General features: G+C 43.1%; 1 protein-coding gene across 1 annotated transcript in view; it reads left to right on the top strand.

The window, feature by feature from the left end:
* The first annotated feature begins 17,512 nt into the window (after positions 1-17,512).
* LOC118397191 (glucagon receptor-like) overlaps positions 17,513-26,997 on the top strand; it is a 29,433-nt gene continuing 19,948 nt past the window's right edge. The window contains exon 1 of the mRNA XM_035791716.2: positions 17,513-17,763. The gene's annotated coding sequence lies outside the window, so the exon portion shown is untranslated. The remainder of the gene's footprint in view (positions 17,764-26,997) is intronic.

The following is a 26,997-nucleotide window of genomic DNA, read 5'->3' on the forward strand; positions in this document are numbered from 1 at the left end:
TAAACAGGACAACGGCAAGATGACATTGAGAGAGGAGGACATCAGTTCTGTATGTTAATCCATGATAACAATGACAGAAAAATCAGATTATCTCGAGGGACAATTATGGCGGAACAACATTATTGCGGGCGGAATTGCAGAATTTCTAAATGAGACCTGGACGGAGTCTGAGGACAAAGTGAGGGAAATGATCCCAGAGAAACAGAAGATGGATCACAGGACTGGAAAACCCACCACCGGTCCAGATGACAGGCCCGATAGTGTTAAAGTTCTTGAGGTTCAAGGACAAGGTAGCTTTTCTGGAAATAGCCAAGAACTTGAGAGGAATGTATATCTTCTATCCTGATGCTGTGCGCCAGAAGAAGAAAGAACTTATCCCAGTAGTGAAAGCTGCCAGAGTGTGTGATGACATTGCTTACATCCACTATGAGATTCTTATTGTCCACCCACCCTCCCAAAAGCTTGGGAAGGATGAGAGAGCCAAGCTTATTGGTTCACCCCAGCAGCAACACCCCAGCAGCACGCAAACCACACACACACACACACACACACACACACACACACACACACACACACACACACACACACACACACACACACACACACACACACACACGATTATGGACTGCTGATTGTTTTGTTTTTTCTTTTGCTTTGCTTGCTCTTTTCCATATTATGTCTACCTCTGATAAGCTACCCAGGAAAGGGATGAAAATAGCCTATATGATAATAAGAAGATTGTGAGAGCTGTACTGTTAGATTTCAGTGCAGCTTTTGATATTATTGAGAAAATGAATGAGTTATGGCTTGTCAACCTCTGCCATATCGTGGATTCAGAGCTATCTATCTAATGGAACAGAGGGTTTTCTATAATAGAAGCGTATCTATTGTCAAACATGTACAGTGTGGTGTACCACAGGGTAGCTCTCTAGGCCCTCTAATCTTTTAAATTTTTACCAATGACCTTTCACTGGCATTAAACAAAGCATTTGTGTCCATGTATGCTGATGATTCAACCATATACGGACTAACAATCAAAGCTAATGAAGTCACTGAAACTCTTAACAAAGAGCTGCAGTCAGTTTTGGAATGGGTGGCCTCTTTGGGCTAGGGGGCAGTATTTTGACATCTGGATGAAATATGTGCCCAAAGTAAACTGCCTGTTAGGCCCAGAAGCTAGGATATGCATATAATTGGTAGATTTGGATAGGAAACACTCTAAAGTTTCTCAAACTGTTAAAATGATGTATGTGAGTATAACAGAACTGATACGGCAGGCAAATCCCAGAGGACAAACCATTAAAAAAAACATTTTTTCAGCCTACCACTGTTTCCAATGGCTATCATGTTTATTATGAGGCAAAATTCTCCCAGATTGCAGTTCCTAGGGCTTCCACTAGATGTCAACAGTCTTTAGAAAGAGTTTTAGGCTTGTTTTTGGAAAAATTTGCTAGAATTTGTAGTTTTTCTAAGTGGCTCCCATTTTGGCTCTAGTGTTTTCATGCGCATGGATTTGAGTGTGTTCTTTGTAGTTTATCTCCTGTAAAGACAATAACAATTTTCTGTCTGAAATTGTATCATTTATTTATGTATTAGGGTACCTGAAGTTTGATTATAAACGTTGTTTGACTTGTTTGGAGAAGTTTATTGGTAACGTTTGGGATTCATTTTGTATGCATTTTGAAGGAGGGAAACGGGTGGATTATTGATTGAAGCGTGCCAGCTAAACTTTTTGGGGATATAAAGAATAAATTTATCAAACAAAAGGAACATTTGTGATGTAGCTGGGACCTTTTGGAGTGCCAACAGAAGAAGATCAAAGGTAAGGCATTTATTATATTGCTATTTCTGACTTTTGTGGCGCACCTGCCTGGTTGAAAAATGTTTTTCATGCTTTTGTATGCGGAGCTTTGTCCTCAGATAATCGCATGGTGTGCCTTTTTGAAATCTGACACAAGGGCTGGATTAACAAGAAGTTAAGATTTATTTTGCTGTATGACACTTGTATTTTCATGAATGTTAAATATTTCTATTTCTGTAATTTCAATTTCACGCTCTGCAATTTATGTTGTAGAGGTGGGTCGCTAGCACCATGTTAATAAACTGGTCCTGAACATCTTTAGGAGACTAGTACCTTAGATTGTTAACTGTCATGGTCAGAACATATAGATTCAATAGCTGTAAAGATGGGGAGAGGTCTGTCCGTCATAAAGACATGCTCTGTTTTGTTGACGCCACACTCCACAAATCAAGTCCTGCAGGCTCTAGTTGTATCTTATCTTGATTATTGTCCAGTCATATGGTCAAGTGCTGCAAAGAAAGACCTAGTTAACCTCTTAATTTTGGCCTAAAATGACATACCCAAATCTAACTGCCTGTAGCTCAGGCATGACCTAAAGCAAGGATATGCATATTCTTGATACCATTTGAAAGGAAACATTTTGAAGTTTGTGGAAATGTGAAATTAATGTATGAGAATAAAATACATTAGATCTGGTAAAAGATAAAACATGCGTTTTTTTGTTTTTTTGTACCATCTTTGAAATCCAAGAAAAAGGCCATAATGTATTATTCCAGCCCAGGTGCAATTTAGATTTTGGCCAGCAGTGTACATGCAAATTGTTAGACTGATCCAATGAATCATTGCATTTCTGTTCAACATGTTGTATCAAGACTGTCCAAATGTGCCTAATTTGTTTATTAATAACTTTAAGTTCATAACTGTGCACTCTCCTCAAACAATAGTATGTGCACTCTCCTCAAACATGGTATTCTTTCAATGTAATAGCTACTGTAAATTGGACAGTGCAGTTAGATTAACAAGAATTTAAGATTCCTACCAATATCAGATACATCTATGTCCTGGGAAATGTTCTTGTTACTTACAACCTCATACTAATCGCATTAGCCTACATTAGCTCAACCGTCCAGCGGGGGATGCCATTATGTGAGCCATGACCAACCTTTCAAAGCACTTCATGGCTACTTATGTGAGTGCTATGGGTCGGTAGTCATTTAGGCAGGTTACCTTGGTGTTCTTGAGCACAGGGACTATGGTGTTCTGCTTGAAACATACAGGTATTATACACTCGGTCAGGGACAGGTTGAACATTTCAGTGAAGACAATTGCCAGTTGGTCAGCGCATGCTTGGAGTACACGTCCTGTTAATCCATCTGGCCCTGCGGCCTTGTGAATGTTGACCTGTTTAAAGGGATTACTAACGTCGGCTACGGCGAGCGTGATCACACAGTCGTCTGGAACAGCTGGTGCTCTCATGCATGCTTCAGTGTTACTTGCCTCGAAGCCCTCATAGAAGTAATTTAGCTCGTCTGGTAGGCTTGTGTCACTGGGAAGCTCGCGGCTGAGCTTCCCTTTGTAGTCTAATAGTTTGCAAGCCTTGCCACATCCGACGAGCGTCGGATCCGGTGTAGTAAGATTCAATTTAAGTCCTGTTTTTTCGCTTTGCCTGTTTGAAGGTTCGATTGAGGGCATAATGGGATTTTTAGAGTCCCGCTCAGCTCTACCCTTTAGCTCGGATGTTGCCTGTAATCAATGGCTTCTGGTTGGGATATGTACGTACGGTCACTGTGGGAACAACGTCATCAATGCACTTATTGATTAAATCAGATTTGCCAAATGGAGAGCGAGGGAGAGCGTTGTACACGTCTCTGTGTGTGGAGTAAAGGTGGTCTAGAGTTTTTTTCCCTCTTGTAACATTCTGGTAAAATGAATTTATGTTTCCCTTTAACGTCCCTGGCTACAGTTTTTAATGTCCCGATGGTAGGATAGTCTTGAACTGAGATCATCCAGTTTATTCTCCAATGATGGCACGTTGGCCAATAGGACAAATGGTAGAGGCGGGTTACCCACTCGCTGACGAATTCTGACATGGTACCCGGACCTATGTCCCCTGTATCAGCGTCTTCTCTTCGTTTGAATGACGGGGATTTGGGCCTGGTCGGTATCTGGTGTAAATCCTTCCCGTCCGCCTCGTTAAAGAAAACAATCTTCATCCAGTTCTGATATCCAGAAGCTCTTTTCGGTCATAAGAGACAGTGGCAGAAACATTATGTACAAAATAAGTTACAAACAATGCGAAAAAACACACAAAATAGCAGAATTGGTTAGGAGCCCATAAAATGGCAGCCATCTCCTCCGGCACCTATCTGTGTGTATGTACTGACATGTACTGTATGTGTAACTGATAGATGCACAAACACGCACACTACATGTACATTTTTCGTTATTTGTCAGACCCCAGTAACACTAGCTGTCACCGTTGTCAGCTAATGGGGATTGTGATTTCAAAAGTGTATATACTATAAAATGTTAATTTTTCTCATTCTCAAACGGCCTACTATGTAGGATGCAAGTATGGGTATTCGGACACGATGAGTGGCTTTGGTTTACCAATCTGGAATTTCATCAGTGCAGAACCCTTTGGACTAGATAGATGAATTTCCTGAATTTAATCCTTATGTTTGTTCTTTCTCTATGTGTGTTCCTTTTCCCTGTGGGATTTCCATGTGTATGTTTTATTGTTGTCTTAAACACTGTCGTTGGATAAATCCAACAAGTTTAAAGACCAATAGATATGGCACTGTCATGCCCTGATCTGTTTCACCTGTCCTTGTGATTGTCTCCACCCCCTCCAGGTGTCGTTTATTTTCCCCAGTGTATTTATCCCTGTGTTTCCTGTCTCTCTGTACAGTTTGTCTTGTTCTGTTTCAAGTCAACCAGTGTGTTTTTCCTGTGCTCCTGCTAGTCCTCCCAGTTTTGACCCTTTCCTGTTTTATGAACTCTGTACCCTCCTGCCTGACCAGTCTGCCTGCTTGCCCTGACCTCGAGCCTGCCTGCCACTGTCGTGTCTTTACTATCATTAAATTGAAGACTTAGTTTTTAAATCAAAGATTCCTGTAATTAGTATTACGCGATTAAACTGAATAATCATGTTACTGTAAATAACTAGGAAGTCGGGGCACCAAGGAAAGTATTCAGATTAAAGTTATAATTTCCCAAAATAACCTTTGATATTTTCATATCTGATCAATAGTCTTCTGATTAATGATTAATTTATTTGATCTCACAATAGTCTCATTCCAAACGTCGTAAATTGTTGGTTATCTGCACGAACCCAGTCTTCACTGAGTCATCCATACATCAATTGTCTTAAATCATTTATTTATTACTAACTAAGTAACTCACAGAAATGCATAAACAAACAAACAAACGTGGTAAATGTGGTTACATGAAATGATAGGAAAATGTGCCCTAGTGGGCTGAACCGGCATGGCGGCTTGTTAGACAAAGGAGAAGTGGGGGTTGACTAAGAAGTCACTACAGAGTTAATTATAACAATTGAAATGCTACTCCTTTACACATGAACGCTCACTCATTCGGGAACAATTGCAATGAATATATATATATATATTTACGCTCAGTGTGTCGTCTTGATCGCTGGTGAAAAGTCTTTATTTTGTAGAATTGTCCGTCTTGCTCCCTCTCTGTCTTGGTTAGAGGGGATAGTTCAAAGTGACATTCGTTATAGAATGAATGTTTCGGCAGTTGTCGTTCGTCACGTTCAATGATACCGAATTCCAGCTGCAGACTAGTAATTCATATCAAAGACTTGTTCTCATTCTGTCGGTATCAATAGTCTAAGAGTTTAACCACGTGGTATGGTTAAACGATTCTGCAACCTTTAGTCAACTCGTAATTGAGGTAAGCTCGGTCTAGTGATCATTTTTCAAAGTTGGGTTTTATTCGGAATGGCAAAAAAGGGCTGTCCCAGGATGTCTGACCCTAACTGGGCTCAGGGGCGGTCCTCTGATTTAGTTCAAATCCAATTCCCTTTTTGAGTTTTCCTTCATTAAACAGTCCAAAATCACATTGTAAAATTGTGTAAACAGTATCATACTCACTCATTAATCTTAAACAACAATTAGATGTAAAACTTATATCTGAGGCTATCACATAAAAGCGTTATGGTAATGTGGCCACACCGTCTCCCATGAGCTTCCCAAAGTTGTGAGGAACGGATCAGTTCGTAGCTGGATTCTTCACCGATCTTTTACACTTTCTCTGGAACATGAAATTTGTTCGTACCTCAAGTTCTGTGAGGTGGAAGGATTTCCTTTGTCTCCATGAAAAACTACTCTATAACTGTGTGTCCATGAGGTCTTCTCAGGAATTTACAACCTCTGACCACAGCAGTCTAGTTGAAGGAGGCAGGGAGAGGGGGATGGGCTTGCTATACCCAAAGAGGCCAACGTCCTGACACCACTCTGTACCTCCTGTACACTGATCTGGTTTTGACCTTTTGCCTGTCCACGACCATTCTCTTGCCTAGCCCTTTTGGAACTAATAAATATCAAACACCCAAACCATCTGCCTCCCGTGTCTGCATTTGGGTCTGGCCCTGAGCCCTTGCAGGCACATCACTTGAAATGTCAACAAATTTGATATCCAAATGACATGACACCTTAGACAACTCGTCACATGAACTGGAGAGCCCAATGTGTTGTATTCCTAATATACTGTACATAGCTATAGCTGCTAACATAAATTCATGGACCTACCAACACCATCAACAACCAACACCATCAAAAGAACAACCAATCTTTGTTTCCATTTGCAGGTATTATTTACTGGTGTTTATTTGCTTTATCCAGGGTTTCTTCCAGGGGGTCGACATGCAAAATGTAAACGGTTATTTACTCGACAGAGCTTAATCACCATGACACTCAAGATTCAGGTGTCTAGGAAGGTGCTACAGTTCAATTTCTTTGAATATGAGGCATGAAGGGTAGACATGGCTGGGAAGGCACACATCAGTGACACTATTTGTTTCATGTGTTGTTCCGCCTGCTTACGATGTATCACTGTTTTACTCTGCTCACTGGTTGGTTCCTATAATGGAAACCTCAGTGAGAGAGAAAGGAAAGGGGATACCAAGTCAGTTGTACAACTGAATGCATTCAACTGAAATGTGCCTTCCACATTTAAGAGGGAGATGCTTTAGTAGTTCTCTATTGTTAAAGACAGTCAATCATCTGGATTCTGAGGCTCCAAACTAGAGAAGTACTGTGCAGTCTGTGTAATTGGAGTAGAATTGGTTTGTCTGAGTTCGACACATGGTTATGATTTTGAACAAACAGCAGAGAGCGACTATGTTCTCATGGCTAATTCATAGATTGCGCTTAGTCTTACATTAGGGCTCATGTATGCCCTCATAATGATGCACTACACTGGATTGCCATTCTCATGTTGCAACGAGACTCATTAGAAAAAATGCCTCCCCTGCTGTGTTCTTTCCTGGGCGTCAGATAGACACGAGGGACTGTTTGCTAATGAGGTCATTGTCACCATCCATTATGTTTCAGGTGGGAACGGTCAGCACTTTAAGAGACCCTGAGAGGAACATTTCCTATCCAATTTCTTTGAATGGATCTGAATGTAGCATATCTAGAGTCTGTATTGAATGTATGGCACTCAATCTAATTTCAAATGAGGCATAAATGGGAGCTGTTGCTGTTATGTGCCCTTGCACTTTTCTCGGAGCCTAAACTCTGCACAGCCAGCAGTGGGAATAATAACAGGAGGCAATTGCCCTACTATGAAGCGTAATCACTCCTGTACTTCGTTTTGGGGACACTTACGAGAAAATGACATTGTAGAACTTGAATAGAGTCAGTGAGGATAAAAAACGATCACGACACAAGCCCCAGATGCAAACGGATTATATGAAATACCAGAGCTCAAACCAAGGGATGTACAAAAGGCAGGTCTGGGACAGGCAAGCTTTCATAGCCAGGGCAGAGTCCAAAATGGCACAGGGCGGCAGGCAGGCTCGAGGTCAGGGGCAGGCAGAGTGGTCAGGCTGGCGGGCTCAGAGTCAGGACAGGCAAGGGTCAAAACCAGGAGTACCAGAAAAAGAGCAACTGGGAATACCTGGCGCTGAGAGAGACTGGAACAGACAGAAAACACCGGTATAAATACCGAGGGGATAAGTGGGGAAGAAGGGCGACACCTGGAGGGGGGTGGAGACAAGCACAGGTGAAACAGATGGGTGTGACAGACAATTAGTCATGTAGCCGTGCTTTTACACCTGCATTGTTTGCTGTTTGGGGTTTTAGGCTGGGTTTCTGTACAGCACTTTGAGATATCAGCTGATGTACGAAGGGCTATATAAATAAATTTGATTTGATTTGATTTGATTTAGCCTTGTCACAGACAGAACGTAATTTATTCATTAGATATGATAAATAGATATTCCCTGGATGTCTCATGGGCCAGTGGAAGAATCAAGTGGAACATTTCTCAAAGAAAACACCAGAAGAACCATAACCACCCACACAAAAGTTGGTGACCCAGTGACACGTATGATTACTGAGCTGAATATCCCTCTGTGTGGTGCATCAAAAAAAATTACTTAGCACAGTGACTGAACACTGGCCCTTTAAATAGTGTTGACCTATTTTCCCAAGAGGCACTGTTGACGGCAACATCTTAAGCGATGCAGTTGATGCAGTTGCCTCATTCAGAAAATATTGAAAAGAAAGTGTTACATGTTCATGTTAACGGTTGCTTTTAAAACTTCTGATCAACACACAACTATCCTACTGTCTTTTCCTTGAGCATTTATCTCCTGCAACAGGGGTCAATGCAGAAAAAGTCAAACAGGGCATTTATTTAAGATGGTATTTCTCATTGATTGCAACGTTACCCCGTGCCAGTACTATATCTATGCTGCTGTATGTGACCACACTCATAACATTTCAGTGAGAATATTTGTTTCAAGCTTGTGTATTGACGCGTGTTTGGCAATTTGGACACACTTTTGAACAGGGTTTGGAAAGCTAGGGGAATAACCATCATTGTGATTTCATAATGCCTAACACGAGTGCTGTACCAAGCCCTTTTTTGGATTTGCGCGAAATATTAACAAAAAAAAAAAATGGTCTTCAAACAGGCATGGTTTTTGTTTGATCACTGTCGAGAAAGTGCTGATTTTACAACATTTCTGATAATTACCTGACTGCTTTTCCTGATACATGTCACGGCAGATTTCCTCCTCTTCGTCTGAAGAGGAGTAAGGATCAGACCAAGATGCGGCGTGGTAAGTGTTCATCATTTTAATGGAAAAACTGAACACTACAATACAACAACATGACAACCGTGACGCTAATGAAACACTATGCTAACAAGCAACATAACATAGACAATCCCCCACAATGACAAAACAGGCTACCTATATATGGTTCCCAATCAGAGACAATGACTAGCACCTGCCTCTGATTGAGAACCATATTAGGCCAAACACAGAAACAGACAAACTAGACATACAACATAGAATGCCCACTCAGATCACATCCTGACCAAACAAAACATATAAACATAGAAAGCAAACTATGGTCAGGGCGTGACAATACAACTCAATATAATTTCCCCAACACAGATGTCAGTACATTAGTAGAGTCAATGTATTGACTTAAGGTTATGACTCAAGCTGGTTTTAGCCCAGACAGTGCTTGAGAAAAAGGATGGCTATCAGCCAACACAGTCATAATCCATTCAACAATCCTTCTGTGGCCAGCTCAAGGACAGTCTTCCACTGGTTCCTGGTCTGCTGGACCATGCTGCGCTTCAGTGTCTTATTGATTCAAGTAGTTAATTTACTGAATGTGGTAGAAAATCACCCTTTTGGGCAGGGATCATGATCTAGATCTTTTTTTCTTGAGTGGATGGTCAGGGGACCGCAAGTTGGGGAGCCCTGTTTTAGGGTTATCAGGAATGCATCAAGTTCATCTCAGTCAGGAGGAGGGTGTGAGTTCCTCGAGACAAGAGAAAAACACATGCTATACAAGCCTCAATGCTTTCATTCCAATCACTCAATGAATCATTTGTCTAATGATGGTTGGAGTGAGCCAGATCAGCTTCCTCTCTCATACTGGGAGTAGAGGTGTGAATCTGACATACAGTTTGGTCCTTCAGGACCTGAGATGGGGAGCAGAGCTAAAAGATATCAGCTGCGATGAAGCTCACGCATTAAGCAGCTGCCAGACTGCCACTTACCAGCTGGAACACTTTGGTCTGCAGCCATACAACGACATTCAGACAGCATCCCAAATAATCCCTGACAAGTGCGGGAAACAACCACCGCCCAGCAATGGGAAGTTTCCACTTCTGATGCCTGATATGGTTCTATGTTTCTCATGTGTTTTCCTGCATATACAGATCTTGTCATCTCTCCAGCCAGGGGAGATTATATCCTTCTATTATTAAACTCAGCAAAAAAAATAAACAGCCCTTTTTCAGGACCCTCTCTTTCAAAGATAATTTGTAAAAATCCAAACAACTTCACAGATCTTCATTGTCAAGAGTTTAAACACTGTTTCCCCTGCTTGTTCAATGAACCATAAACAATTAATCAACATGCACCTGTGGAACGGTCGTTAAGACACTAACAGCTTACAGACGGTAGGCAATTAAGGTCACAAGTATGAAAACTTAGGACACTAATGAGGCCATTCTACTGACTCTGAAAAACACCAAAAGAAAGATGCCCAGGGTCCCTGCTCATCTGCGTGAACGTGCCTTAGGCATGCTGCAAGGAGGCATGAGGACTGCAGATGTGGCCAGGGCAATAAATTGCAATGTCCGTACTGTGAGACGCCTAAGACAGCACTACAGGGAGACAGGACGGACAGATGATCGTCCTCGCAGTGTAACAACACCTGCACAGGATCGGTACATCCGAAACATCACACCTGCGGGACAGGTACAGGATGGCAACAACAACTGCCCGAGTTACACCAGGAACGCACAATCTCTCCATCAGTGCTCAGACTGTCCGCAATAGGCCGAGAGAGGCTGGACTGAGGGCTTGTAGGCCTGTTGTAAGGCAGATCCTCACCAGACATCATCGGCAACAACGTCGACTATGGGAACAAACGCACCGTTGCTGGACCAGACAGGATTGGCAAAAAGTGCTCTTCACTGACGAAGAGAGTGATGGTCAGATTCATGTTTATCATTGAAGGAATGAGCGTTACACCGAGGCCTGTACTCTGGAGCGGGATCGATTTGGAGGTGGAGGGTCCGTCATGGTCTGTGGCGGTGTGTCACAGCATCATCGGACTGAGCTTGTTGTCATTGCAGGCAATCTCAACGCTGTGCGTTACAGGGAAGACATCCTCCTCCCTCATGTGGTACCCTTACTGCAGGCTCATCCTGACATGACCCTCCAGCATGACAATGCCGCCAGCCATACTGCTTGTTCTGTGCGTGATTTCCTGCAAGACTGTCAGTGTTCTGACCAGGGAAGAGCCCGGATCTCAATCCCATTGAGCACGTCTGGGACCTGTTGGATCGGAGGGTGATGACTAAGGCCATTCGCCTAAGAAATGTCCGGGAACTTGCAGGTGCCTTGGTGGAAGAGTGGAGTAACATCTCAACGTAAGAACGGGTAAATCTGTTGCAGTCCATGAGGAGGAGATGCACTGCAGTACTTAAGTACTTGATTTCCAACCCCCTTTGTTCAGGGACACATTATTCAATTTCTCTTAGTCATGTATGTGGAACTTATTCAGTTTATGTCTCAGTTGTTGAATCTTGTTATGTTCATACAAATATTTACACATGTTAAGTTTGCTGAAAATAAACGCAGTTGACAGTGAGTGGACGTTTATTTTTTTGCTGAGTTTATGTCTCTTAGATTTTAATACGGTATCACCCTTAGAGCAACATTTATTAAAGCTTGGTTATATTTACTAAAGCTTATTTAAGGGAGTTATTCAACTCTTTCCTATGCTAATTTATAATCTGCTCTCTGGACAAACACTATGACTGGAGTCATATCAGCTGTCAGCAGCCCAGCCTCAGCTGCATGAGTAACAAAACAAATCTTTTTGTGATGAGATGGTCCTTAGGAAACTATGCAGTAATTTGTTTTTTAATGTGTTATTTCTTACATTGTTAGCCCAGAAAATCTCACGTGTTATTACATACAGCCGGGAAGAACTATTAGATATAAAAGCGACGTCAATTTACCAACATTACGACCAGGAATACGACTTTTCAGAAGCGGATCCTTTGTTCGGACCTCCACCCTGGATATGGGATCTTATCTCAGAGGCCGATCCAAAACAATGCGGTCGTCGCGGGAGAGGCAGGCGGAGCGGCCTACTGGTCAGACTTAGAAGACGAGAACACCATCCTCCCATTCCGAGCATATTACTCGCCAATATCAAATCTCTAGACAACAAGGTGGACGAAATTAGGGCACAAGTTGCCTTCCAGACAGACATCAGAGATTGTAACATTCTCTGTTTCATGGAAACTTGGCTCACTCAGGATATGTTGTCAGAGTCGGTACAGCCACCAGGTTTAGTAACACATCACGCCGACAGAAACAAACAACTCTCTGATAAGAAGGGCGGGGGTGTATGCCTTATGATTAACGGCTCATGGTGTGATCATAACAACATACAGGAACTCAAGTCCTTTTGTTCACCTGACCTAGAATTCCTTACAATCAAATGCCGACCGCATTATCTACCAAGAGAATTCTCTTCAATTATAGTCACAGCCGTGTATATGCCCCCCAAGCAGACACCTCGACGGCCCTGAAAGAACTTCACTGGACTCTAGGTAAACTGGAAACCACATATCCTGAGGCTGCATGGGGATTTTAACAAAGCTAATCTGAGAACAAGATTTTCCAAATTCTATCAGTATATCGAATGCACGACACGGGCTGGTAGCATTCTGGGCCATTGCTACTCTAACTTCCGCAAATCATACAAAGCCCTCCCCTGCCCTTCCTTCGGCAAATCTGACCATGACTACATTTTGCTGCTGCCAGCCAAAAGACAGAAACTAAAACAGGAAACACCCATGCTCAGGTCTATCCAACGCTGGTCTGACCAATATGATTCCAGGCTTCAAGATTGCTTCGATCACATGGACTGGGTTATGTTCCGGGGAGCCTCAGACAATAACATATACGCTGACTCGGTGAGCGAGTTTATTAGCAAGTTCATTGGTGATGTACCCACTGTGACTATTAAAACCTTCCCTAACCAGAAACCGTGGATTGATGGCAGTTTTCGTACAAAACTGAAAGTGTGACCACCGCTTCTAATCATGGCAAGGCGACTGGAAACATGACCAAATACAAACAGTGTAGCTATTTCCTCTTCAAGGCAATCAAACAAGCAAAGCGTCAGTATAGAGACAAAGTAGAGTCGCAATTCAAAGGCTAAAACACATGATGTATGTGGCAGGGTCTACAGTCAATCAAGGAGTACAAAAAAAACCCAGCCCCGTCGCAAACACCGACGTCTTGCTCCCAGACAAATTAAACAACTTCTTTGCTCGCTTTGAGGACAATACAGTGCCACTGACACGGCCCACTACCAAAGCCTGTGGGCTCTCCTTTACCATGGCCAACGTGAGTAAAACATTTAAATGTGTTAACCCTCGCAAGGCTGCCGGCCCAGACAACATCCCTAGCCGCGTCCTCAGAGCATGTGCAGACCAGCTGGCTTGTGTGTTTTCGCACATATTCAATCATTCCATATCCAAGTTTGCTGTCCCCACATGCTTCAAGATGGCCCCCATTGTTCATGTTCCCAAGAAAGCTAAGGTAACTGAACGAAATAACTATCACCCCATAGCACTCACTATCATCATGAAGCATAGCACTCACTGTCATCATGAAGTGCTTTGAGTCAAGGATCATATCACCTCCACCCTACCTGATACCCTAGACCCACTCCACATGGCTGACCGCCCCAATAGGTCCACATACGACGCAATCGCCATCACACTGCACACTGCCCTATCCCATCTGGACAAGAGGAATACCTATGTACTGTAAGAATGCTGTTAATACAGCTCAGAATTCAACACCATAACACCCTCCTGGTCCATCCACACAGTCAGCGATGTGAAGAAGGCGCAACAGCGCCTCTTCAAACTCAGGAGGCTGAATAAATTTGGCTTGTCACTTAAAACACTCACAAACCTTTACAGATGCACAATCGAGAGCATCCTGTCAGGCTGTATCACCGCCTGGTACAGCAACTGCTTCGCCCACAACCGCAAGGCTCTCCAGAGGGTAGTGCGGTCTGCACAATGCATCAATAGGGGGTAAACTACCTGCCCTCCAGGACACCTACTTCACCTGATGTCACAGGAAGGCCAAAAAGATCTTCAAGGACAACAACCACCCGAGCCACTGCCTGTTCACACCGATATCATCCAGAAGGCGAGGTCAGTACAGGTGCATCAAGGCTGTGACCGAGAGAGTGGAAAACAGCTTCTATCTCAATGCCACCAGACTGTTAAACAGCCATCACTAACATAGAGTGGCTGCTGCCAACATACAGACTGAAATCTCTTGCCACTTTAATAAATGTAATAAATGTATTTAATAAAGGTATCATTAGTCACTTTAAATAACAGCACTTTGATCATGTCTACATATCCTACATTACTCATATGTATATACTGTATTCTACACCATCTACTGCATCTTTCCTATGCCACACGACCATCGCTCATCCATATGTACATATTCTTATTCACCCCTTTACATTTGTGTGTATAAGGTAGTCATTGTGAATTTGTTAGATTACTTGTTAGATATTACTGCACTGTTGGAACTAGAAGCACAAGCATTTCGCTACACTCGCATTAACATCTGCTAACCATGTGTATGTGACCAATAGAATTGGATTTGATTTGATCTTGTGAAATGCTTGAACTTGAGCATTGTGCCTAGAGGGCTTCTGTGGGCTGCCATTGTTACAGTGTGTTTAGGCAGAGACTTTGCCACCATAGTCTCTCTGACTGCTGTTGCAGGTCTTGTTCCTTCTACATGCATAACCCACTCGATGTCACAGTATCCAACTCTCTGTGTACATAATATCATAATCCTCTCATTATTTCTCTCGAGCTACCTACCAATATTCCCTTCTTTTCCCCGTTCCCTTTCTCCTTCAATCTGTAAAGTAAGAATTTGACAGCTCTCTTCTGACCTGGGTGAACCTTCTAAATTGTGATGTATCGGTTCCCTTGGAGTGATGTTCAGATGTTTATGAGGCTCTGTAAATCAGGTCTGACTCCTGTTGACTGGCTTTTCCCTTGTACTGCTGCAGGATGTGGTACTGTAGTATCTGTTTGCCTTGTGATGGTCATGGTGCTGAGGATTGCTAGAATGGTTTGTTTCTATTTATCCTGATACACCCCAAGGTTGCTATTGTTTGAAACTGGAGATGGTGGCTGAACGAGGATTTGGGAAGTAAGCCATGCTGCTGTTGTACCATCCATAACATTGATTCTCACACCCCACCAATGAAAATGTTTTTTTGAGAATGTTTTCTCTCTCCTTTCCTCTCCCAATATAGCCATGCTGCTCTTATTTCTCACATTTTAAATATATGGTTTTACACATATACTGTAGCATGTTTACAACAACTTCCTTGGAACATTTTCACATACACAGTCCTCACCCTGGAGATAGGGATGACCCACCTGGGATGACCCTGGGGATGATCTGTTTGGGAGTGAGTGAGAGTCCCCATCAGTTCTGTTTATCGACGATAAATGGGCTCGTGCTCAGGGTGAATGATGGCTTACGAAACAAAGCTCAGTCTTTCATTCTTCACCATGTGGAAAAACAAACCACTGAATCAACAGTGGGCTAAGCTAGCAGGGTGGTTAACCCGTAATTGCCTGGGGGTCCCTTCTCTCCCATACATCCCAATCAGCGTTGAAGCCCCAAAGCGGTGCTGGAACCTGCAGCTGCAATCCATCACTTAATGAAGCACACTTCAAAAACAACAGCAGATACGGCCTATCAGGGAATCAGCCAGTGTCCTCCCAGAGGTGTGCTGAGACTCATAATGGCTGTCAGAGATAATGGTGGTCACACACAAAGCATGTTTCCTAGTAGAGGGCTTTAGACAGAACACAGGGCAATAAGTCAGATGGATAGAGAATGATGTCATTGATAAAGAGAGGGTGTCACTCATATTTCTCAGAGTACACATTGGTAGCTTTTGCTAGTTGGGAGTGTTATGACAATTGTGTGCTCGTATCACATGCTCACAAGCCAGGTTCATGGATAAATTAGTCACTTTTTTTACCATGAGGGTTGGAGGTCCAACTTCAGAATAAATACAATACCGTAGCAGTACACTAAGGTCTCCCTGTATGTCCCAGAATGTGAGGGTGGAGTGCGAGGAAAGTCTCCCAACTGGTTGACATTGAACCCTGCACTCTTGTCCATTGTAACCCTGATCCAGTTTGTTGCTGGTGTGTTGGGTCTAGTTTGGGCAGTCATGTGGGATTGGAGAGATATAGGTTTTGATGGATCAACAGTCACAGTACCTTTGTGTGGACAAGTGTGCATGAGAGCACAAACAAACATCGAAACAATAGGTTGCTCAACAAACAGTGTCATTCTGGCACGCACATTTTACACAGTTAATATTCATTGAATTATTGTTGGTTTAGCAAAGCAGTAAATAGTCTAGTGTTCTTCTCTTTTGACCTCTAAATATCCTTTATCCAGGGTCATTCTCGGATAAACTATGAATAAAAAAAAAATACTTCACGTGAATCTTTGGTCGTTTCCAAATGGTTTTGCTTTGAAAATGAATACTCTTAGACCCATCGCTCTACGTTTAAAGGGGCAAAGATTTGTTTTGTTACTCGTGCAGCTGCGGCTGGTGCTGCTGACAGCTGATATGACTCCAGTCATAGTGTTTGTCCAGGGAGCAGATTATAAATTAGCATAGGAAAGAGTTGAATAACTCCCTTTAATAAGCTTTAATAAATATAACCAAGCTTTAATAAATGTTGCTCTCAGGGTGATACAGTATTAAAATCTAAGAGACATAAACTCAGCAAGAAAATAAACGTCCACTCACTGTCAACTGCGTTTATTTTCAGCAGACTTAACATGTGTAAATATTTGAATGCACCAATTTGTAAGTCGCTCTGGATAAGAGCGTCTGCTAAATGACTTAAATGTAAATGTAATGTATTTGTATGAACATAACAAGATTCAACAACTGAGACATAAACTGAATAAGTTCCACATACATGACTAACAGAAATGGAATAATGTGTCCCTGAACAAAGGGGGTTGGATATCAAGTCCCACTAATGGTATTATAAGGGAATGATATAGACTAGTTTAGTTCAACTGTTGTAACCCATCAGAAGCCAAACTATAAGCTTGTTTGTTCAATGTTTGTAAACAAAGTATATGTCAACAAACACTGTATGGCCTCAAAACATGGTTAAAAACTATAATTTTGATATCATGGATGGTCAGTCCTTGCATCCATAGCTCGGTCTATGCATTTGAGTGTGTTTAAATGTATACAGGCAAATCGCTTCATCTTTTACCGAAACAGTGGCGGGGAAAGCAAAATGCTTTGCTATTGTTTCGACTGCGTCAGCGACAGACATAGTTTTCCAAGTGTTTAGTGTTTCGCCGGTGTTTCCGAGCTCACAGCGCAGTCGACAGACAGTGGGCGAACCGGATGCTAATTTGGTTCAATTCCTTGCAGAGTGGTTTTATGCTTCACATGTATCTCAGTGGAGGCGCCTCTGTCCTAGAAACTTTATGGATTCCGCTACAACCCTGTAATTTTGAAATACGCTCTGTATTTGTCGTTTAAAGCCATTTCACTTGCGCACGGGATCTAGACAATTAACTGGAAAAAAAAATGATTCCCCGAACGGTAGGATTCTGCTTTCAGTATTAATCTCAGTGATAGTATGTATTAATGGTCTCTATTGCATTGGCAATTTTGTAGTCTGCATTGATAAAGAAATGCGTGAGATACTTTTTGAGCACGAGTTATCTAAAACGTGTTATTTTTTTAAGTGGTTTAGCTCAGTGCGAGGCACATAAGCCACTTACTAATAATTGTTCATCATTTGCCCAATTATGTGTAACAGGATTACAATTCGGGGAATTCAGGCGTCCAGGCATATGCAATACTATTTAACATGATCAGAAAGGAGACTTGCCTGGAGGAATTGATATTCGACCTAATTACAAAATATATTGATCATTATCACAGTGAAAATGTATTACAAATTGTAGGCTATATTATTCTTATTATTAGTAGTAGTAGTAGGCCTAGTGATATGTATATTATTAGAATAGACTTTATATTGTATATGTTGCACTTAATATTTTATATTGCTACATGTTATTCGTTTTCTTATTAGGGTTTTTCGTTTTCCTTTCCATTAGGCCTATTTATCTGATATGGGATGGTTACATTTTTGTTTCATTTTCAAAATGACACGTTTTCAAACGCCAGTAGGCTTGTTGATACATCAAGATTATGATAAGTGGTCGAAAGTTGATACGTCGGCGATAACAAATCATGGTTTTGCATGCCGGCTGCGGATAGGCTTCATCTCAGTGCCCTGCGCACAACTAGCGCTCTCTACCCATGACTTTGCTCTTGACAGCTCTAGTGCAGAATGATTGGAAGGCGCAAGTCTGGTATCATTTTATCACTTGGTCAACCGTTTTAAATGTATTGGTTGGACAAAAAGCTGAAATGTCTTTGGTTTGAGGCCCGCGTGTGGTTTTACCTATTTGCTGTCATAGACTGTACAATTATTTGTGTGGCGTGGTGAACAAGCGTTGAATATGGAGAAGATCTTTGAACCAACAAAGAACGGAAACCTCCGGGGCGTTTTACAAAAAAGCATATAAAACATTATTGCTCGTTTGTTGAGGTTTGAGGTGAGTTCAGGGGTTATTGAACACATGACCTCGTAAAAAAAAGTGGTGATTTAATTACAGATTTAGTTATGTGATGTGTTCGAAACTGGGTATCCAAGTTGTTATAGCAAGTAGCAGCAAGAAGTCATATCTACAGGTGAATTATTCTTCAAGAGGCAACGATGAATTCCTGACAAAAGAGAACTGTGCACTGACTTGCATCATTTTGATTAGATTAGTTGTTATGATCACTATGATTTATGTTTAGAGATGTTAGTTCAGAGTAAAGTGTCCATACAGTACATTGCTGATAGGCAATCACAGATTTGTCTGAATGACAGTATTGATGGAGTGTTACATATGTTTTCCTTCACCCTGCGCTCTCCGCCCTCCTGTTAGTGGTAGGGGGTTTATGCAACACAAACCTTGGCTTCCATTGTCATGCTGTAACATAGAGTACTGTTCATCATTTTTTTTTAGACCAGTGCTGTCTCCTTAACATCATCCCCAAACACAATCACCTCACTACCAATGCCTCTTACTGGTAAAACATGCAAGCAAGATGATAGTACTTTTACTTTTTGAACATGTGAGAAGAAAGCACTGGGTAACAGTTCAGCATGGCTCATTGCTTCTTCTTTGGTAGCAGGTGCTGTCAGAAAGTTGTTACATGCAGTGCATATACACATATGTTTACGGTCCTTGGACATCTTGATGCGTTCATATTCACAGAGATCACCACAGGCTACACAGACACACATCGACTGAGCAAATCACATGCACATACACTGACTCTCCATTACCTGTCTCTCTCAAACACACTCTCTGTCTTCCTCTCTTTGACAGAGAGGATCACGGACGCCAGTTGTAGTAAGAGTCCTGTTATGTAAAATGAGAGCTCTTTCTGTCAGGGGTGTCAGCGTTAATTGGGCTGGCACCTAATGGCTCTGTGTGCTCATCTGTTAGAGGCACAAACAGTTGTGTTGTGTGTCTGTCAATGTACTGGCCCACGCACCTGTCAGAATGACAGGGTTGTGACATCAGGCACTCCATGAATGTGGTGCCAAGGGGTTCACGGTTTAAAGAGCAATGTAATTTTATACCAGCAGGGGCATCTGGTTGCTGGGATATGCCACACCTCCTATACTTTACAAGGAGTCCATGAGTACATTACTGTAATGCTTTGGTTGGCTTGGTAAACATCAGTGGCTTGGGGCCTCCCAAGTGCTAGAGGTGTCACTACCGATCCGGATTTGATCATGAGGCGGCGCACAACAGGCCTAGCGTCGTCCGGGTTAGGGGAGGGTTTGGCCGACTGGGATGTCCTTGTCCCATCGCCCTCTAGCGACTCCTTGTGGCGGCCAGGCGCATGCACGCTGATTTTGGTCGCCAGCTATAAGAGGTTTCCCGATGACACATTGGTGCGGCTGGCTTCTGGGTTAACCGAGCAGTGTGTCAAGAAGCAGTGCCGCTTGGTGGGGTCGTGTTTCGGAGGACGCATGGCTCTCGACCTTTCTCTCTCCCGAGTCCGTACAGGAGTTGCAGCGATGGGACAAGACTGTAACTACTAATTGGATATCACAAAATTGAGGAGAAAAAGTGGTAGAAAATAAATCAAATAAAAGTAAATAAACATTTGCTTGCAACTTCTTTAATGAGAATCCCCCGGATTAAGTGTAGACGGACACAAAATGGATGTCTTGAGCAGATAAAATATTGTTATCTGAAGTACAAAGTAAAGTGTGTGTGTGTGTGGCATTGCCCTATGGCACCTGGATGAAATAGATTTTCATTATTCCACTGCCTTGTTGTGTCCTGAGTCCTGACATATTTGTGCTAACAGTGAGCCAAAATACCAATATTTCTTATTTCATTTAATAGATTGTATTAAAATATGTACACACAAAATCTAGGGAGAATGGTCAATGCTTGCTTGTTCAAGGTTTTCTACTTTTGAAGATTATGAAATGTATCTGTCCTTGAATATTATCAATGATCTTCCAAACTTTTTTTCAATGATTCTGTTTGTGATTTTCCGACACGAATAGTGTTTATGTACCGACATCAAGACGGGGAAAAGTCTCAAAGGGAGATTTCCTTTTTATGTTGTTTGCCATCTTGAAAATACAAGTAAACAAGACAAGCATGTTGTGGGTGGTTAGTTGATTACTTTCCTAATTTAAATTACGCATGCAGTATAACCTTTCATTCAAGTCATACCCATTACCTGATCAAGCCCTCAGGTCCAATAAATCCAATTTTGTCAATGAGGTCAGCATCAATTGGCTGAAGTCTATGGAGTCCCTAAGTTGTACAGAAAGTTGATCATGGCAGGATAAAGATCGGTAACACCAACTTCCAGTCAGATAAGCATACATAAAGCATCTCTGACCACCTTTTGAGGCAACACCCGGCATAGACATCAACCAAAACAATAAGACAACAGACAACAACAAAAAATGAAAAGCTCGCTTTAAACACCCACTCCTGTTATTCACTATGGAACGTTCGCGTCTCGATTTGAAGGGAATACCTTAACTGGAATGCTATTGTTGCAGGTCTTTCTGTTAGCACTTCTACAGTACATGGGAACCCCACAAACAGTTATCCCCTCTTTTTCTTCACCCTCTAACTTAGGTAGACTTCTAAATGGCCCGAGGGGTTTTGTTTGTTCCTAATCCTCCTCTATTTATGTTTCTATGTTCTGCCCATTGCTGTTCTGGCTTATTACACTGCAGAGCTTCTAGCCCTGTTCACTATACCTTATCCAACCTTTCAGTTCCACCACCCATACATGCGATGACATCATCTGGTTTCAATGATGTTTCTAGAGACATCTCTCTCATCATCACTCAATACCTAGGTTTACCTCCACTGTATTCACATCCTACCATACCTTTGTCTGTACATTATACGTTGAAGCTATTTTATCACCCCCAGAAACCTCCTTTTACTCTCTGTTCCAGACGTTCTAGACCACCAATTATCTTAGCTTTTAGCCATACCCTTATCCTACTCCTCCTCTGTTCCTCTGGTGATGTAGAGGTGAATCCAGGCCCTGCAGTGCCTAGCTCCACTCCTATTTCCCAGACGCTCTCTTTTGATGACTTCTGTAACCGTAATAGCCTTGGTTTCATGCATGTTAACATTAGAAGCCTCCTCCCTAAGCTTGTTTTATTCACTGCTTTAGCACACTATGCCAACCTGGATGTTCTAGCCGTGTCTGAATCCTGGCTTAGGAAGACCACCAAAAATTCTGACATTTTCATCCCTAACTACAACATTTTCAGACAAGATAGAACGGACAAAGGGGGCGGTGTTGCAATCTACGGCAAAGATAGCCTGAAGAGTACTGTCCTACTATCAGTTCTGTACCCAAACAATTTGAACTTCTACTTTTAAAAATCCACCTCTCTAAAAACAAGTCTCTCACCGTTGTCACCTGCTATAGACCACCCTCTGCCCCCAGCTGTGCTCTGGAAACCATAGGTGAACTGATTTCCCCCTATCTATCTTCAGAGCTCGTGCTGCTAGGCGACCTAAACTGGAACATGCTTAACACCCCAGCAATCCTACAATCTAAGCTTGATGCCCTCAATCTCACACAAATTATAAATGAACCTGCCAGGTACCACCCCAAAGCCGTAAACACGGGCACCCTCATAGATATCATCCTAACCAACTTGCCCTCTGCCTTTGATACTGTGAACCATCAGATCCTCCTCTCCACCCTCTCCGAGTTGGGCATCTCCGGCGCGGCCCACGCTTGGTTTGCGTCCTACCTGACAGGTCGCTCCTACCAGGTGGCGTGGCGAGAATCTGTCTCCTCACCACGCGCTCTCACCACTGGTGTCCCCCAGGGCTCTGTTCTAGGCCCTCTCCTATTCTCGCTATACACCAAGTCACTTGGCTCTGTCATAACCTCACATGGTCTCTCCTATCATTGCTATGCAGACGACACACAATTAATCTTCTCCTTTCCCCCTTCTGATGACCAGGTGGCGAATCGCATCTCTGCATGTCTGGCAGACATATCAGTGTGGATGACGGATCACCACCTCAAGCTGAACCTCGGCAAGACGGAGCTGCTCTTCCTCCCGGGAAGGACTGCCCGTTCCATGATCTCGCCATCACGGTTGACAACTCCATTGTGTCCTCCTCCCAGAGCGCTAAGAACCTTGGCGTGATCCTGGACAACACCCTGTCGTTCTCAACTAACATCAAGGCGGTGGCCCGTTCCTGTAGGTTCATGCTCTACAACATCCGCAGAGTACGACCCTGCCTCACACAGGAAGCGGCGCAGGTCCTAATCCAGGAACTTGTCATCTCCCGTCTGGATTACTGCAACTCGCTGTTGGCTGGGCTCCCTGCCTGTGCCATTAAACCCCTACAACTCATCCAGAACGCCGCAGCCCGTCTGGTGTTCAACCTTCCCAAGTTCTCTCACGTCACCCCGCTCCTCCGCTCTCTCCACTGGCTTCCAGTTGAAGCTCGAATCCGCTACAAGACCATGGTGCTTGCCTACGCAGCTGTGAGGGGAACGGCACCTCAGTACCTCCAGGCTCTGATCAGGCCCTACACCCAAACAAGGGCACTGCGTTCATCCACCTCTGGCCTGCTCGCCTCCCTACCACTGAGGAAGTACAGTTCCCGCTCAGCCCAGTCAAAACTGTTCGCTGCTCTGGCCCCCCAATGGTGGAACAAACTCCCTCACGACGCCAGGACAGCGGAGTCAACCACCACCTTCCGGAGACACCTGAAACCCCACCTCTTTAAGGAATACCTAGGATAGGATAAGTAATCCTTCTCACCCCCCCCCCCCTAAAATATTTAGATGCACTATTGTAAAGTGGCTGTTCCACTGGATGTCATAAGGGGAATGCACCAATTTGTAAGTCGCTCTGGATAAGAGCGTCTGCTAAATGACTTAAATGTAAATGTAAATACACCTCTGCTGTTTTCAACCAAGATCTCAGCAATCACTGCTTCATTGCCTACATCCATAATGGGTCAGTGGTCAAACGACCTCCACTCTTCAATGTCAAACGCTCCGTGAAACACTTCAGCGAGCAGGCCTTTGTAATCGACCTGACCGGGGTATCCTGGAAGGATATTGATCTCATCCCGTCAGTAGAGGATGCCTGGTTATTTAAAAAAGCCTTGCTCACCATCTTAAATAAGCATGCCCCATTCAAGAAATTTAGAACCAGGAACAGATATAGCCCTTGGTTCTCTCCAGGCCTGACTGCCCTTAACCAACACAAAAACATCCTATGGTGTTCTGCATTAGCATCGAACAGCCCCCGTGATATGCAACTTTTCAGGGAAGCTAATATACACAGGCAGTTAGAAAAGCTAGTGCTAGCTTTTTCAAGCAGAAATTTGCTTCCTGCATCACAAACTCAAAAAAGTTCTGGGACACTGTAAAGTCCATGGAGAATAAGAACACCTCCTCCCAGCTGCCCACTGCACTGAAGATAGGAAACACTGTCACCACCGATAAATCCACTATAATTGAGAATTTCAATAAGCATTTTTCTACGTCTGGCCATGCTTTCTACCTGGCTACCCCTACCCCAGTCAACAGCACTGCACCCCCCACAGCAACTCGCCCAAGCCTTCCCCATTTCTCATTCTCCCAAATCCAGTCAGCTGATCTGGACCCCTACAAATCAGCCGGGCTAGACAATCTGGACCCTTTCTTTCAAAAAAATTATCTGCCGAAATTGTTGCCACCACTATTACTAGCCTGTTCAACTCTCTTTCATGTCGTCTGAGATTCCCAAAGATTGGAAAGCAGCTGCGGTCACCCCCCTCTTCAAAGGGGGGGACACTCTTGACCCAAACAGACCTATTTCTATCCTACCCTGCCTTACTAAGGTCTTCGAAAGCCAAGTCAACAAACAGATTTACCGACCATTTCGAATCCCACCATACCTTCTCCGCTATGCAATCTGGTTTCAGAGCTGGTCATGGGTGCACCTCAGCCACGCTCAAGGTCCTAAATGATATCTTAACCGCCATCGATAAGAAACAATACTGTGCAGCTGCAGCCATATTCATTAACCTGGCCAAGGCTTTCGACTCTGTCAATCACCACATCCTCATCGACAGACTCGACAGCCTTGGTTTCTCAAATGATTGCCTCGCCTGTTTCACCAAATGCTTCTCTGATAAAGTTCAGTGTATCAAATCGGAGGGTCTGTTGTCTGGGCCTCTTGCAGTCTCTATGGGGGTGCCACAGGGTTCAATTCTTGGACCGACTCTCTTCTCTGTATATGTCAATGATGTCGCTCTTGCTGCTGGTGAGTCTCTGATCCACCTCTACGCAGACGACACCATTCTGTATACTTCTGGCCCTTCTTTGGACACTGTGTTAACAAACCTCCAGGCGAGCTTCAGTGACATACAACTCTCCTTCCGTGGCCTCCAGTTGCTCTTAAATATAAGTAAAACTAAATACATGCTCTTCAACCAATCGCTGCCTGCACCTGCCTGTCCAACATCACTACTCTGGACGGCTCTGACTTAGAATATGTTGACAACTACAAATACCTAGGTGTGTGGTTTGACTGTAAACTCTCCTTCCAGACTCACATCAAACATCTCCAATCCAAAGTTAAATCTAGAATTTCGCAACAAAGCATCCTTCACTCATGCTGCCAAACATACCCTTGTAAAACTGACCATCCTACCAATCCTCGACTTCGGCGATGTAATTTACAAAATAGCCTCCAATACCCTACTCAATAAATTGGATGCAGTCTATCACAGTGCCATCCGTTTTGTCACCAAAGCCCCATATACTACCCACCACTGCGACCTGTACGCTCTCGTTGGCTGGCGCTCGCTTCATACTCGTCGCCAAACCCACTGGCTCCAGGTAATCTACAAGACCCTGCTAGGTAAAGTCCCCCCTTATATCAGCTCGCTGGTCACCATAGCCGCACCCACCTGTAGCACATGCTCCAGCAGGTATATCTCCCTGGTCACCCCCAAAACCAATTCTTACTTTGGCCGCCTCTCCTTCCAGTTCTCTGCTGCCAATGACTGGAACAAACTACAAAAATCTCTGAAACTGGAAACTCTTATCTCCCTCACTAGCTTTAAGCAGCTCACAGATTACTGCACCTGTACATAGCCCATCTATAATTTAGCCCAAACAACTATCTCTTTCCCTACTGTATTTATTTATTTATTTTGTTCCTTTGCACCCCATTATTTCTATCTCTACTTTGCACATTCTTCCACTGCAAATCAACCATTCCAGTGTTTTACTTGCTATGTTGTATTTACTTTGCCACCATGACCTTTTTTTGTCTTTACCTCCCTTATCACACCTCACTTGCTCACATTGTATATAGACTTATTTTTCTACTGTATTATTGACTGTATGGTTGTTTTACTCCATGTGTAACTCTGTGTTGTTGTATGTGTCGAACTGCTTTGCTTTATCTTGGCCAGTTCGCAATTGTAAATGAGAACTTGTTCTCAACTTGCCTACCTCGTTAAATAAAGGTGAAATAAATAAATATTGAGGATGTGCCAAGGCATAGCCCTGCTGCAGCCGGGCTGAAGGCAAACAGCGCATAGAGCTTTTCTGTCACGCCCTGACCTTAGATCCTTTTTATGTCTCTATTTTGGTTTGGTCAGGGCGTGAGTTGGGGTGGGCATTCTATGTTTTGTGTTTCTATGATTTTCAATTTCTATGTTTTGGCCGGGTATGGTTCTCAATCAGGGACAGCTGTCTATCGTTGTCTCTGATTGGGAACCATACTTTGGTACCCTTTTTTCCCACCTGTGTTTGTGGGAAGTTAACTTTGTTTGATGGCACATTGCCTTAAGCATCATGGTTTGTTTTGGTATTGTTTATTGTTGGCGGCATCTACTATTAAAAGTATGTACGCTCACCACGCTGCACCTTGGTCCAGTTCTTCCTTCAACAGCCGTGATATTTTCTTATCTGTGTCGTGTAGAGAGGGAATCTGAGGTATTAGTGCAAATATGAGATCTGAATCTCTTTACCCTATTAAGGATGATATTGGGATGTGAAGCAACACACAAAGCTCCAGAAGTCCAAGCTTGTGTTAAGAAGCTATAGAGTTCGCATGAATGTACTGTTTCTCTCACTACCTTGCCGCACGAATTGTTCATGTTAGATTCTTCTTTGGTATTGACAGAGTAGGTGAAGTCCTGTTTGTAGTAGGTAGGCTATAGCATTTATAGGGAA

The sequence above is a fragment of the Oncorhynchus keta genome, chromosome 18, assembly GCF_023373465.1.
Source record: "Oncorhynchus keta strain PuntledgeMale-10-30-2019 chromosome 18, Oket_V2, whole genome shotgun sequence".
Lineage (NCBI taxonomy): Eukaryota > Metazoa > Chordata > Actinopteri > Salmoniformes > Salmonidae > Oncorhynchus > Oncorhynchus keta.